This window comes from Centruroides vittatus, unplaced genomic scaffold (assembly GCF_030686945.1).
Source record: "Centruroides vittatus isolate TY-2023 unplaced genomic scaffold, ASM3068694v2 contig_459, whole genome shotgun sequence".
NCBI classification, from domain to species: domain Eukaryota; kingdom Metazoa; phylum Arthropoda; class Arachnida; order Scorpiones; family Buthidae; genus Centruroides; species Centruroides vittatus.
The window spans coordinates 2,708,228-2,724,546 of NW_027122255.1; the positions used below are offsets into that span (position 1 = coordinate 2,708,228).

At 27.0% G+C, this 16,319-nt stretch overlaps 1 protein-coding gene across 1 annotated transcript in view; it reads left to right on the top strand.

The window, feature by feature from the left end:
* The first annotated feature begins 387 nt into the window (after positions 1-387).
* LOC136977465 (FERM domain-containing protein 4A-like) overlaps positions 388-16,319 on the top strand; it is a 146,034-nt gene continuing 130,102 nt past the window's right edge. Inside the window, exon 1 of the mRNA XM_067272959.1 lies at positions 388-540. The gene's annotated coding sequence lies outside the window, so the exon portion shown is untranslated. The remainder of the gene's footprint in view (positions 541-16,319) is intronic.

Here is a 16,319-nt window from a genome sequence, read left to right on the forward strand (position 1 = left end):
CATTTATTCAATTTTATAATTAAATTATATTATTTAAAAATTTTTGTTATATTTTTTAATGTAATAATTATATATATATACAAAACAAAATATTGTTTAATTTATATATAAAGAAAAAAATAACACTAAAACAATTTGCTAATTCAAAATTTATGAATGCAAAAAAAAAATAAAATAAAATATTCAAAATTTTAAAATATTTTATTTAAAATTTCCTTTATTATATACAAAATTTAAAGTATTTGTGTTTTAGTTTTTTAAATGTAAGTTGAAAAGAACAGGAAAAAAATATATATATATAATGCATTTGTGTAAAAGAGAATTTTGTTTTCTTTATTTTTTATTTTTATTCATGTTTTTGTATGGGACGATAACACAACCGAAAACTACGTTACCTGTGAAAGGTAAAGTCTGAATTGCGCTTGCGCCGGATCATGTCTGGATGTTATGGCGGCTGCAGGTGTGAAAGTTTGAACTTCTTTTCCATACAAAAGTGTACGGGGTCGATTTTAAAATGATATCGATAGCCACAGTTTCAAGGTAACTTAAACGTAATTGAAAAATTTCAATTTATTTAATTATTTTAAATCTACGTTTAATTAAATGTTACGTTGAACGGTTATCCGATGCATTATTTGACATTTTTTTTTTTCTTTTTAAATTTAAAAGTTTATTTATAATCGTTGATAAATTTTATCGTTATTCACATTTGAAAAATATGAAATGTTTAATTATTTACGTCGATCTTCGATTTTTCTAAAGTAATCAATTTCTTTTAAAAAATAATCAATTTCACTATCCGCGTGTTCATCAGTTTTTTTTCTTCATATTTTTAATTACTGTTAATAATCATTAAGCCATTCGTTACTCTCAAATTACAAATGATTTTGAAATTTTAATTCATACGTTTTTAAGATTCAGTAGTATATTTTTTAATGATTTAACCGTATGTTAATTTATCTTTAATAATAAGTTTATTATAATTAATGTTAATATTTATTCAACTTAATTTTTTGTATATGCATATATATTTTAAAATTTATATACCCAGTTTATTCAGAAATTGTTTTTTTTTTTTTTTTTTTGTATAAAGTTTTAATACGAAGTATAAAATGTAATGTAATTAAAGCATAAATTTTCTTTTATATTATTTGTTGTTAAATTAATCTTAAAAATCTAAGAATGTATTTTGTAATTTCTTTAAATTAATTTTGTTGTTTTGCTTATGTGTTAAAATTGTTATTGGTGAAAAGTCTGCTTAAATGTTATTGAGACTATTAAATCGAAACCATTCGTGCTTTTCCAGCAAATGGATTTGATTTTACAAGTTATCTGTTCCAGCTTTGATTTTTTACTTTATTGAGACTGTTTTGTTATATGCAGTTGCATTATTTTCGTGGAGATATATTACGATTTTTAAGCTATATAATGTTTTATAATAGTGTCCTATGACGCTATTTTGGTGCCGGATCGGGTCGGACGGGTTTTTAATAAATTTGCTATAAAGGAAATTCTACGTTTGTAAAATAAATGTGAATACTATCAATTGCTGGTCTTTAAATTTATTGCTTGTAACCTTATGACTTTTCACTGGACACATGGAATTATTTTAAATTACAAATATGATGTAAATATATTTAAGGATCTTGACAGTAAGCAGGTTATAGAAAAAATCATAGAGGGCTGCATTTAGTCATGGGTCATAAGTTGCCCCTATCTGGTTTAGAGTCTGATAATTATTGAAACTTTCTATGAGGATTGTTTAATTTCAAAACTGATTAAGTATAATAGATGCTAGATGATAGCTGAAGTATAGCTGATTATTGTATTGTTTCTCTTAAACAATTCATACACATTTAAAATAAAATTATCTTACATTTTAAGACTGACATTTAAAAAATTTTTAACACTTATTAAAATAATTTTACAGATCAGCTTTGAATTATGTTTGCCAAACTTTTGTCAGCTAATGAAATTATTTTATTGAATTGTCCCGAAGATATTCAAAATGTCAAAAACTTGAACATCAAAAATCCAGATTTTGAAATATTTATTGTATCATCCTCAAAGTATTCAATACACTAAAGTTAGCCTGATATATATAGCCTATGCTGGCCTGTATCTAAAGGGGCTCAGAGATGACTCAACCATCCCTATCCGGTTTTTCAAATGATGAAATTCTATTCATGTATTTATTTATTTAAAAAAATATATATATATATAAACTTTTTTTGTTTAAGTTTTGAATATTTTTGTTTTCTGTTTTGTATGTGCTGTATATTATTTAATGTATATATTTCAAAAATTTTCTGCAGTGGGCCCAGGACCCTGTTTCCCTGGGGTACTCCATAACTGCCAGACTCTTGGTAAGGCTATCCCACAATTTGCTAGAGCCACCCTTATGGTAGTTGGTCTAGCTATGCCCTTAATATACTATTTCAAAAACACAAAATTTATGTATTGTAATTGTCACTCTCATAGAGGGACAGGATACAAATATCAGAAGGTCTATGATCTCATGGAATATCCATTAAGAGATTAAAGTTCATAATTCCTAATGTTTTTGTACAATCTTTCAAATAGTTTAAATGTAATATGTTCAGATCTGTCTAAAGCTTTCTGAAGCTCAAACCGAAAAATAAAAAAATTTTATATGATAAATTATTTTAAAATGTAATTTTTTATCCTTCACAAGAAAATAAAGATGTGAGTAAATGTTGAAGTATTGGCAGAGTAAAAATTATTTTAATGAATGCAGTTATCATATTCAATGAATGAGACATATCATGGGAATGGTTACAACTGTATTTAAATTTATTTTAAACTGTTTAATCCAAAGTATAATGATAAAAGTTATCATTTATCTGAATTATCATTAAACATTTGTGTGATAAATTATAAATTTGTATTCATGGTTTTATTTCATTCTTTTTTGTACATCATAAAGAGTCTAGAATTATGAATTTAATACGTTTGTTTGATTATTTTAAAATAAATTTTTGTTTTTCCTAATTTTTAAAAAATGACTATTCTAATTCTAATAAATTAAAAAACAAAGATTTTGCTTATTTATTATATGGAAATATTGAATGACATTCAATTAACTTGCTTCTTTATTTGTTGCTGAGTTCATTGTAATCAGTAGTATTAATTTTCTATGAATTTACTAATATTTGTAATTAGCAGTTTAGTGAATATATATTTCATAAAGATTAAAATGCAATAATCATTAAAAAAAAACTTTTAATAAAGAAGTCTTTGAATAAATATTAATAGCTTTATTCAAAAGCTCCTTTATTCTGTGTTTGTAGTTAAGTATTTAGTTGGGTTGAGGCATCCTTTAAATGCTGTTGGTATAAACCTCAACTAGTATAGAATCAAATAAAATTCTACTGATAAATATAGGGGTTTTTTTAATGCATAGAATCCTTATAATTATATAAAATAGAGTTATATAGTTTTTAGTCACTTATGAAATCTTGAGGATCTTTATATGATACAGTTTGGTTTTCCATAACAAATATAAGGTAAGTGATTTAATTTGACTGAATTAGTTTTTATTTGGTTTTTGTTTGATAGCATAGTTATATCTTGATCCAGTATCTCTAGTATATCTAATTTTAATCCATATGTTAAATATATATAGTTTTATATATATTGGAATTAGATGCATGAAGTTGCTGTTAGTAAATTGCTTATTTAATATGAATATAGTTAAGTATATTTTTTGCTTTTTCATTTAGTTTATTGCAATTATTCAATTCTGGCATTAATATTTTTACACTTAAAAATGCAAGTCACTACTTGCATTTGAATATGAATTTTTATACATATGAAAGAGATTTGTAAAAAAATTTTTCTTGTAGACAGATGAAATGTGTTAAAAATTTAGAGTACAAATTTCTTCATTTTTTTTACTGAATTCTTGTTTTTCTTTAATATAAAAAGTTCAATTGTATTTGCATTATTGAAAAAATATAAAGAAGTAATTAAAAAAATTACTTTTGAAAAGAAGAAATTTAAAGTAGGAAAAATGAAATTTTAGTTGATATAAAAAAGTTGGCCTTTTTTTAAAGTCTATTGTCTAATAGAATCACAGGAAATAAACACACTGTAATTATAACAAAAAACTTATGTAAATTTCTTGTAATTACACTATTTATTTATTTTTTTATTTAATTTACTACTTTTTCAGCTATTTTCTGTATCAATTTAAATATACAAAATATTTTTAGTATCTTTTCAAATGTCTTTATATAATGTTTTAGAATTACAGAAGACTAAAACAGATGAATAGAATAGAATAAACTACTTTTAAATTAGCAGTTAATTATAATTAAATAACAAACATTTTCATTTGCATTTATTGACTATTTTCAGATTTGAAATATTGATCAACATACAAAATAGCAGTTACAGAATAGAACAAAGATAGTTGATAAATACTGCCAAAAAACATTTGTTATTTAATTATGATTGTAGAAAACATAACAACCATTAATTCACCATTTAACTTTTTTTTCTGATAATAAACAATGACAGTGTATACAAAATTTAAATTTTTCATTTGAATACTTTGTTTTAATGATTTACTAAATACCTTGTATCAGCATTTAAAATTTGTCATAAAAAATAAAGTGTATATAAATATTATATATGCTTAAACAATAATAGGTGGAACATTAAGTCATTTGAATAAAGCAAATTTATGTTCTGTTTGCTTGTATTAATAAGTAAAGAATAATGTCATAAGGACCAATACAGCAAAAATAAACAGCAAGGTCCATTAATAATTACAAAAACACTTAATAATATGAGAACATGATATGCATGATAATATAAAAAAGCACATAAGAATGTGTTAATTGAGAAAAAATTATGATAAAGTACAGTAGGAATATTTTTTTACAATTATATTTATGTTTATGGTATTTTTAAAGTGTAGCATACTTTCTATATTGACATCAGATTTATATGTTAGAAAAAGAAGGAATGGATAGTAATATTGAGATGACAAAATAGAACTTAAAGACATGAACTATTTCTGGTTTGAAGAGACAGGGCTCTTAGGCTAATATATTAAGAAGGAAGCAAACTGTTATAATATTTATATGTAAATAGCTGATCAGGAAGTCCTAAGCAAAATATGAGTAACATCTGGTGAATCAGTAAAAGGTTAGATGAGATAGCTTGTTCAGAAGGTATATTTAGGAAAGTTTGGTATTTAATTTTTCAGAAGAGAATGAGAAGCAGAAACCCAAACAGGTAAAGCATAATCAATTATAGACTGAATATTACTGAAAAATATAACAGGAGTGTTTCTTTTTTTGTAGAAACGTTCTTGAAATTGTACCAGATCATTTTTCTGCAGATGAAAATTTGTTTAGTTAACTTTAATTCACACATTCATAAAATAAGTTTAGAATCAGACTATACGTAACATGAATATATAATTAGTTGATAAATATTCCATATCAACTCATGAACTGAAGCAAAATATAATCACAGGTGATATATCTCTACAGTGTATTTAATTAGCTGATACTCATTGTAAATCATCATGGATACTTTTCAAAGATGTAAACTTTTATCTACAGAACATTAATTTCTTAGATTAAAGCAATAAAATAATTACATATAAGTTTATGATTTAATAAACTTGAATGTATTGTTTAATTTATTTTTATTAATCATAACTGAAATTTTATAAGGTTTTAGTAGTGAACTTAATATAAAATATTGGAGTTTTCCTACATTTTTATATGTAAGGAATATAGACAGTTAACATTTAAGATGAATATTAAACTTTAAATGGGTAAAAAAGAAAATATAAAATTATCTATGTGAAAATTTAATTTTCATATAAAGTAACAAAAATTCTTTTGTTTTCAAATAGATATTTATTTTTTCATTATGAATATTTTATAACATATGGTCAAGTTCTGAAAATTTAACTCATTTGCAATTTTGAAGTTTAATAAGTTTTTACCAGATAATTGCAATTATTGTAGCTTAAAGAAATATTTTAAGAACCTCATAAAAGATTTTGTTCACTGATAATTCATCAATTTAGTAGTTGATAACAACTACTAAATTGATAAATTAGGTTGTTATAAACTTTAATATTATGTACTTTAATTGCATAAATTTGATTTTAAATTTTAAATTTTTTTTTAAATTAAAACTTAAATAATTTAAAATGCCACTTCTTCAGACTTTTTTTTTTTAACTAACTAAAAAAAAAAAACAAATCAAGCATTAAAAATTCAAAAACTTTGGAAATACAATTTTACAAATGAATCATTTTTAATTGTTTTAAAATATGCTGTAAAAACTATTTTTAGTTCTTTACACTTGCCATTTACTAAAGAATTATGAAATTAAATATATTGATAAACTTTATAACAGTGAAATGCTCTCTTATATAAAGTTTTCATATTTCTGTAGAAGTATAACAATAATTTGCATATTTGAGTATATAAATATATATTTTAAAACAATTTTCTGATTGATAATTAAATTTTGTCATTATTTAAAGTGCACTAATACTTTTAACACAATAAAAGTCCTTAAATACTTTAACAACAATTTTTTCTTTATTTAAAGGACACTAGATGAGTCTTTAACCCATTTAATCCCAATAAATTTGTTAAGTAGCCATTATATCTAAAATAATGATTCAACATTTATTAAAGTAGATTTATGATTTTTAAACATAAGAATCGTGCTGCAAAATATTATGTAACTAAATTTTGACTTCATTATAGGTTTATGTTAAATATTACTCTTTGAAAGTCGGGTAAGACACATAATTTATATATATGTTTCTAGTTATATTTAAAGCCAAGCTTTATTTAAAGAAATCTTGCAGTTTTTAAATGGTTGAATTGAGAACGTAATATCTTATTGTGTAGATAATTTGACTCATTATCATGCACGGTGAATCGGAACAAGCTTTTTTTTATTATCAAACTTTATTTCTTCATGAAGAATTTTATGGAATTCATTACATAAACTCGACTTATATAATAAAAAGATGCTTATAAATTAAATGAGAATGCAAAATTTTAATATATTTCAAGAGATATTCCCGTTTTTACTTCAGAAAGAGAGATGTTACGATGAAAACGTTTCGCCTCGATTGAATTCCTTCGAACATCCTGTTCTGTCCAGGGTCGTTGCCTTCTTGGTCATTTTCAATAGAAGCGCGTTCTTCTGCCGTAAGGGAAGAAATAACAACTAATTATTCGATTTAGCAAAATAAATAAAATGTTTCAAAGCATTTTCTTCTTTTTACAAGTTTTTATATATATTTTTTCTGAAACTAAGATTTTCGACTACAATTTTTTTTCCTTTCTCTGTTTCTGGCTTTCTTCATTAGGTACAAAACTTAGTGTAAGTTATTCTTGGCCTATAAGCAGTCTTCCCAATCATTGCTACCGTTTTTAGTCTTTAGTAATTCTAGCTGAGAGTTTTTCTTATCGTATATCATCTCCTAATCCAAGTTTAATAAAAATTGTATTGTTTATTTCAAGAAAAATATCATTTTGATCAAAGAATCCTTATTCTGGGTGACATCTTTTTCCCAGAAGAAAAAAATTTTTCCCCACTAATTATGCTGTTAGTTTTCTGTATGTTACGCTTTATAGCTTATTCTGATGTTTTGAATCGATGTTATCTGCGTTAAATCGAAAATAAGATGGTTGTCAGTTGTGTTTTATGTTGTCAGGTAAGTAAATGAATTCGCGAAAGAAATTAATTACGTTGTAGTGATATTTTAAGAAATAATTTGTAACATTATTAGATACTAAGGACTTGGTTTCTGTAATAAAATAAATGAAGCGTAAAAATTAATTTAATTTTTATTTTTACGCTTCATTTATTAGTTTATTAACTTAATTTTTTAAGCACAATAATAATACTAATTGTCATATAATTGATAAACTTTCTTTTTTTTTTCCAAATGAGAAGAAATCTAGATTTAATGACTGCTTTTCTATTCTGTAATAAAATTACTTTAGAAAATCTCTCAATAAATTTAATGATAACTTTTTATATATTTCATCTGTTAAATATTTTTATTTTAATTCTGTTTGTCACTATTTTTAGTGACAAAAGCATCAAAAACAGAATTTTCATCTTCTCTTATACAGTAATTACTAATTGGTTGAATATTTAAAATTGAATATATGTTGATAATCGAGTCAATTAAGGATTATTTTAACTTAATGTACAGTATAGCATTTTTTCTTCGAAATCATATTTTAAAACTTCAAAAATTAACCATCAGTTTTACTTTTTGTACATACGTAACAGAGGGAAAGTATGATACGCCGTCAAGAATTGACCCTCCCGAGATATTTACATTTTTGGACTCAGGACCTTGAACTTCGAGAAATGCAAAAAAAAAAAAAAATAATAAAAAAAAATAAAAGTGTTTTTCTGCATGTAAGGATTTTTGTGATCATGTGTATTGGGGGACGATTTTGTTCACCCACTTTGAAGCTTATTAACTGATGTGTCTTTTGTCAAAAATTTCTGAAATTATGTGTAGAAGTTTGGGGATTGATGCTAATAGCGAGGTTGAGGCCGAAGTTTTAAACGCGAAAACGTGTACGTCGGACGTTCGAACGTCGCGAAAACGTGTACGTCGGGCTTTCCTGTAAGCCTAGAAGTTTGACAATGTCGTTTGGAACATCGAGCATGATTCCACTGACTTTCCAAACGCCATTGTCAAACTTCTAGGCTTACAGGAAGGCGGCGCTGAACGTCCGACGTACACGTTTTCGCGTTTAAAACTTCGGTCTCAACCTCGCTATTAAATTTTGTTTGTTAAATGTCAACAGGGTGGGGAGATAGAAGGGGCGTGTCATATCTCGAGTAGAAACGGTCTTAATGAAAATTTTATTTATTATTAGCATTTACATTTTTTTTTTTTTTTTTTAAACTCATCTCTACCCTCAAAATTAAGCTTTTCGCCAGTTTATAATATTTACTATAAATAAAACGTTTTTAAAATAAAATCACGACAGATGGTGACAAACAATTTAAATTTTTTTGCTGGAAAATGCAGTTTCAATAATATTTTATTCAATTTTTATAATAATAGGTATTTTCATGTAGAAAGATCGTGAAAAATTTGAAATATTATTCGATTTTTCTTTAATTTTTAAGAAATTTTATTTTTGTAATGTGGTTTAAAGCAGTATTTTTCAGTCAAATATTAATTATTTATTATTGAACCGATTTCTAAAAAATATTATAGTCGGCCTTGTGTTTTTTCAGTGATTTTAAAAAGAATTAAGTACTCCGCTGTTACGATGTCTAAGTTTGTGAAATATTCCGAAAATCATTTTTTTTAGATGAAGTACAGAAATTTTGAGGATAAATTTAGAAGTCTAATAAGTATTGGAATTTAAAAAACGTAAAATGGGTTCCAACAAATTACTGTGGATCGTTTTTCTCTTTCGAAAAACCATAAAATTATATGAATAAATTCAGTAAAACAAATGAAACCTGTTTTTTTACCATTTACAAAAAACTAATTTATATTACTTTCGTACTTTCGCATCAGTTTTTTTATATAAAATAAAATTTTATGGCTTCTTTGTGTCCGGTGTCCGAGCCTAATCACTTCTTTGTTCCTTTATTTCAGCCTCGCACTCTTTGTTCAAGTTAGATAAAAATTTTCATTACTTTATATATATATTAGCGTATCATATTTTTGTTTTCGAATTTCTTCATTTTCTTTAATTCGCCAATACTGAATCAAGAAATTAATAAAAATAATTTTTTTCGTCTCTCGGAATTATTGATAGTCGCTAGGTGTTTGTTCTATATTTGATTTTCGATTAAGTGTATATTCTAGATGTAAGTATCATCTATTATGAATGAGTATCGATTATGTGATTAGACAGTTTAATTAAGTTCTTTTCCTCTTGACAAAATCAATATATTTTAATAAAAATACCATAAGGATATAATGATACTAAATCCATCTCCGAAAGAGTGTACTTAACAAACACAATAACAGTAGAAATTTAAATACAGTTAAATAGATAAGTTTAAGTGCGCTAAAACAATTTACGCTAACTTTAAATATAGTCTATACATATAGCGCACATACAAAACCATTATCAAATTATTTTTATGCAGCTAAAGTATTCGTGTCTCACATTACCTTGTTCTATATTTTTAACAATAGTTTGGTACATTTTGACAGTAACTTTTTCAATAATCCGTAATCTGTTTTCTTGGTAGGAATTTTCTTCATCAGTTTAATTTTTTTTTTTTTTTTTTTTTTTTAATGCAAAATTTTCTTGTATGTACAAAATTTAAACTTTTATATATTAAAAATAAATTTAAAATTAGTAAAATTTTGAACAATGGCTTAAGAAATATCAAATGCGGTGAACTTTCGATATGGAGAACTTAGAGCTAAATAATTTACTGTATCAAGAGTTTATTATATACGCAATGAATAGTAAGGACCAACAAAATCATTCACTGTATCAGTTTGTTACCATATCAAAGAGTTCACTATATATATTAGACTTGTTTTTTAAAAAGTTATTTTGGTTATGTTTAACAATTCTCAACAATATATATTTTTAATTAATTCATTAATATAAGCACAACTTCACTCAAAGAAGATAATAGATTAATATATAGTCGGCTTGCTATATGGTATCACAATGTTGATTAGTCTCTGTGAACCTTGCAGACTGGTAGACTTATCTCACAGCAGACTGGTCAGCAAACTATTTTTATTTTTTCGAACGGACTACAAATGCATTTCGGGTTGGCACAGTGTATTTGCAACCCCTCATCAATGTGGATGCGCTGAGGATGCGTGGTAGCACTGATCCTCACTACCACGCATCCTCAGCGCGTCCACATTGTACGAAATGCATTTGTAGTCCGTTCGAAAAAATAAAAATAGTTTGCTGACCACTCTGCTGTGAGATATGTCTACCAGTTTACAAGGTTTACAGAGACTAATCCACAAGATAATAGATATTTAAAACACTCAAGTGATTTATCTCTCATCTCTAGGGATACAAACTTGTATCTGAATTTTTAGGGAACATACAAAATTAAAAGCAAAACTCTTATTTATATTAAATAATCTTATGCTTAGAAAAACTTTAGAATCTGCCACATTCATAAACATCTATACGAGAACTAAATGGATAAATTTATCTTAAAATACTTCAGCCTTGAATAAATTTTATATTGGATATTAAAAGATGTAATTTTCTTAATTTAATAATCGTTTTTAAGACAAAATATATTGGGGTCACTAGGTTACTCCTATTATCAGCGTCTTGCTTGACATTTATTGTTTTTATATATTTTTATACTGCGAAATAATTTCGTTAAATAATATATTAAACCCTACGAAACTTAAAAGTAGTTTTCGCCAGAATTTTTAATATAAGAATGGTTATATGGCATACACCAATAAAGATTATCTGTAAACCAAACTAAATTTTTAGAAGCATTTTGGATTTTGCACTTTAAACTGAAATTTAAAAGTATATCACAATCACATGACTTTGTTTACATTTTGAAAGCGATTTCAATGTCACTGGGTGTTTACTCATTTCACTAAAGATGTGAACAGTAAATGAACTAAGTGCACTAGTGCTTGTACGGATTATTTAGTAAAAGTATTGGTTTCAGTGTGCAGCGTTCAGAAAAATAAATCGGTACTAAGCCCACTATGTTAAGTCTCAATTTTCCATCAGTGCAACAACATGGCTGCTCTCGCGTGTTACCAGTTTTGCTATGAAAAGTTAAGAATTTTTTCTTGAGTGCGGAATTATCTAGACAACTGAAAATGATACGAATGTTATATAAATAATTTTGTATGATATCGGAGTAATAGCGAGACTTGCAAGTTTTACTTTTCTGATATTTTGAATGCTCCATTAATCCGTTCAGTTATTATTATTTTTATTTTTTTTGCTACATTACGTCATTTTCTGTGCACTGAAAAAACTGGTACTGATACCTAAGTTTATTTGCTGAATTTGTTTAAGTGCGCTAAAACAATTTACACTATATTCAAGTATAGTCTACAAAATTTTCAACAAATAAATAAATAAAAATTTGTAACAGAAAAGCCGAGATGCATTGTTATTGCTATGACACACACAGAATGTACGAATTATTAATTTTTCGAAATAATGATGCTGACGAAAATTTTACGAATAGAATCATCAATCAGGATTAGAAATAGAATCAAAGTTTCTTAGAGACTAGCATTGTATTCCACTAAAATAAAAAAAGTATTGATATGCACTATTTTAAAATGATTTCGGTATTAAATAGAAGATAAATTCAAAAGATTAATCTTCAAAAATAGCAGATGGAATCATTCCGTTGAAATTCTCATGTAATAAGTTTAGTTTTTCATATCTCTCGAGTGATGCACGATCACACAATTTCTCTGAAGTCGTGAGATTATTTCAGGGTTAAAGTGATACGTGAAAATTATTATACCTACTCGTGAGATTGAAGATCTTTTAGATTTTAATCATTTTAAATCTCATTTAAAAAAAAACTATAATATACAATTTCTATTTAAATATATATTTCATCTTTCATTGCTTTTTTTTCTTCCTGTATTTTTAATGGATTGTTTCGTCATCTTGAGAAAAGTGCTTTCGTTCTTTCGAACATATTGATGTAAGACAATAAATATCTCAAGTCAGTTGTATATCAAAAGACTTTAAATAAAGTTCGAATTGTTTATTTTTACTTTTTTGGCTGTTTTATATAACGGAGACAGTAGGGTCTTTTTTTTTACCGATTACCAAAGATTTCTACATTTTTGAACTGGGAGTTTTGAAACGTCGAGAAATGCAAACAAAAAAAAATCGGTTTGTTTTTTCTGTATGTGTGGATATTTGTATTTATGGGTCACGATTTTGTCAAACCACTTTGAAACTTAATAACTCCTGTGCTTTTTGTGGAAATTTTCTAAAATTTTGCAGGTAGATTTGAGCTCTAGGGGGATTGATACTGGAACTGTCAGTTATTTATCCACACATTCAGGTGTATCCAATGAGCTAGAATATACTACATAGACTGGCTATATCGACTCCATGTTTGAAGAAAATGAATACACGTCCGCCGTTTTGCTTTTTAGTCAAGGGGGCGTGGCATTTGTGTTGTGTAAAGGCAACGAGCTAGAATATTCTAAATCGTGTAAAAGTGGGCAAAGGAAAGGAAGAGTTTTAACCCTTAACTGAGATGGTGAGAGATTGGTCAAAATGACCCAACAGTTTTTTTTATGTTGAAAGTAAATAACAAGACATTTATTTCTTTAACCCTTTAGGGTGTACTATAGATTACTATCTATGGAATTTCGGGACTTTGAGTATATATCTGAACTGAGGGGACCGAGACGAGTTCAGCGATACCCTACTTTTGGACCGGAGACGAAAAATAAAAAAAGTTATCATACTTTTTCACTTACCATACTTTTTTAATGCTCTCATGAAGACGGCACCATAGTTGCTAGTACTGCCTTCTTGCGGTAAAGTCTGCAAACCATGACGTCGGACTACGGTCATCTCCAGTAGGGTTAAACACGCGATACGAGAGCGGAGAGAGCGACGCGACTCCCTATCATCGCGCGATCGCCGAAAAAAGTATGATAACTTCTTTATTTTTCGTCTCCGGTCCAAAAGTAGAGTATCGTTGAACTCGTCTCGGTCCCCTCAGTTCAGATATATACTCAAAGTCCCGAAATTCCATAGATAGTAATCTATAGTATCCCACCCTTTATTTAAACGTTTCTAAACAAGACAAAATATTCTGTAGCAATAAGTTAAATGCATTTCTAAACTTTTTAATTTTATTTTCCCGGTTGTTATGTACTTGTATACATAACGAGAGAAAGTATTTGAATCGCGTCAAATTTGACCCTCAGAATTTTTTCCAAATCCGCGTTTTCAGACTTGAACCCAAAAAGTCAAAAAAAAAAAAAAAAAAAAGAGGAAAAGATATTTCATATGTTTGTGTTGGCGTCTATAAGAAACGAAATTTGGCATGATAACTTGTGTATAAGGAGCAATGCTATTCACTATTATTTAATAGCATCATAGCTCCTATATTAAAGGGATGGGAGATAGTGTTGTCATATCTCGATAGAGGTCGGACTTAACGAAGATGTTATTCGTTATTAACATTTACAGTTTTTTTTAAATAAAACTCATCACAGCCCTCAAAATTACGCTTTTTGTCATTCGATAATAATTAAAAATATAAAAAATTATAGTAAAGGTTTCTTGTTCCTATAGTAAGACTAGTGACATAAATGTCACGTTTCTCTTAATTATCCGTTATTAAGAGGCCAAGATTAAAACAATTCACTTTATTTCGCCTATTTAAACAATGCTTTTCAGATTTGTAATTTTCCAATCCCTCTTCAGGCTCATGGCTTCAGCGTGTGAGGTTGTTGTCTACAATACAACGAACAAAACGTTAGTTCATGTTAATATACTTTTGTTATCCAGGATGATGGATATAGCGCACAATTTGTACATATCCTAATGGTGCGGTTTTTACATATCAGTCTTTCACTTACTGGCATGTTTTCTTTGTCTATTTTTGATTGGAAAATGCAATACTTCTTCCATAACCCGCAATTATTAGCTCCTTATTATCTCTTAGAATGATTTGAACTTCAACAATGTGATTCATAACATGACAAAGGTCAAAATGTAGTTTTTCGTTGTAAATGATTTCAGAAACAAACTATAACTATAATAAAAACACAAGAACACTATTTATATTCTGCAAAAGAAAAAACAGTCCGAAAAAATCAGTAACGTACAGAGTATGGTACGGATCGGACTGCCTGAGTATACTATAAATAAACAATCATAATGCTGAGAGTAAAGCCCTTCAAGACAGCTCGTACTTAGACTATAAAAATATTGTTATATTGAGGGTTAAGAACGACACTTATCATTTTAAACTCTGATCGTACCTTCTTTATAATAATTAAATAAAATTTAAAAAGTAGCTAAATTCGAGATGAAACAATCTAGATTTTTCGTCACTAATCTAATTGCCTAAATCTCAAATCTAGGGCCAAACAAAACAATCAAGATTTAGACGAGAAAAATAGATTTTAATGTGACAATTCTACCCAACACGTGGTAGAGACTTTGATGTTTTGACTTAAGTAAAATGGCGGTTGATAGTATCCGTCATTGCCACCAAGAGCGCTGTATCTAAGGTCACAGCCACTCTATGTAGTATATTTTAGTTCGTTGGGTATACCGTACAGTACCTGCAAAGTATATCGGTGCGTGTGTACTCTGTTTAAAGCTACAACACTTTCTCGCCGTTTTTTTCCGCTCATTGAACTTTTTTAATCGTTGAGCCAAACATCTAAACTGAGGTTTTATATACAGTATGCTTTAATATGTGATTGTGCAGTTTCAAATTAGTTTTTTTCGAGAAAAATTAATATCATTTTAGATTTATTTATAATTAATTTGCCTCGTGTTCTACAAGATAAATCTACAATTTTTAAAAATTATTATTATGTAGACTTTTGTGGCGATTTTAGAAATACTTTTAACCATTCTTAATCAGATTTCCCTCTTGTAATTAGAAAATCACACGGAAATCTATACACTACTAACATTACAGGTACAAAGCTTAGTTCGGATGACTTTCGAGTAATCAACAAATATATACATATAATAATGTGTTTAATTATATGTATATAATTTAACATAAATGTAATTTCGGATTTATTGAATGTCTTCTGAATCTTATCTTCGGTATGGAGATAATAATCTAGATCTAGAGAGTCACTGTTGATAATTAGCACAGATACCAATAAATCGTATATGGTGTGGATCCTGCTTTATAACTGGAATAAATTTTCTATTACGAGTATATGAAATACTTTATTACTTTTTTAGCCATATCGCTGTGTTAGAGTTTTATTTCCAAGAACATGAACTTATGAGAAATATAATGACTCACTTAACAACGGTTTCCAGGAACCAGTTAGATCATAAAAGTGAGGATTTACAATATTCCATAATTGCAAGATTTTTTTTTATTTGTAGTGAATGTTAGATTAAAATTTCAGTAATTATATATAGCAAGTAATCTTACGCTAATTGTAATGAAGGGCGTTACTTAACAGATTTAAACCATATTTAAACAAAAAACATATAGGCTACAATAGACCTCTTTAAATTACTATTCTGAGTAAAATATCAGTTTAAAGTCAAGTTTCTAAATAAGAAGTGCACATAAGTATATGAAATCTACACATGAAG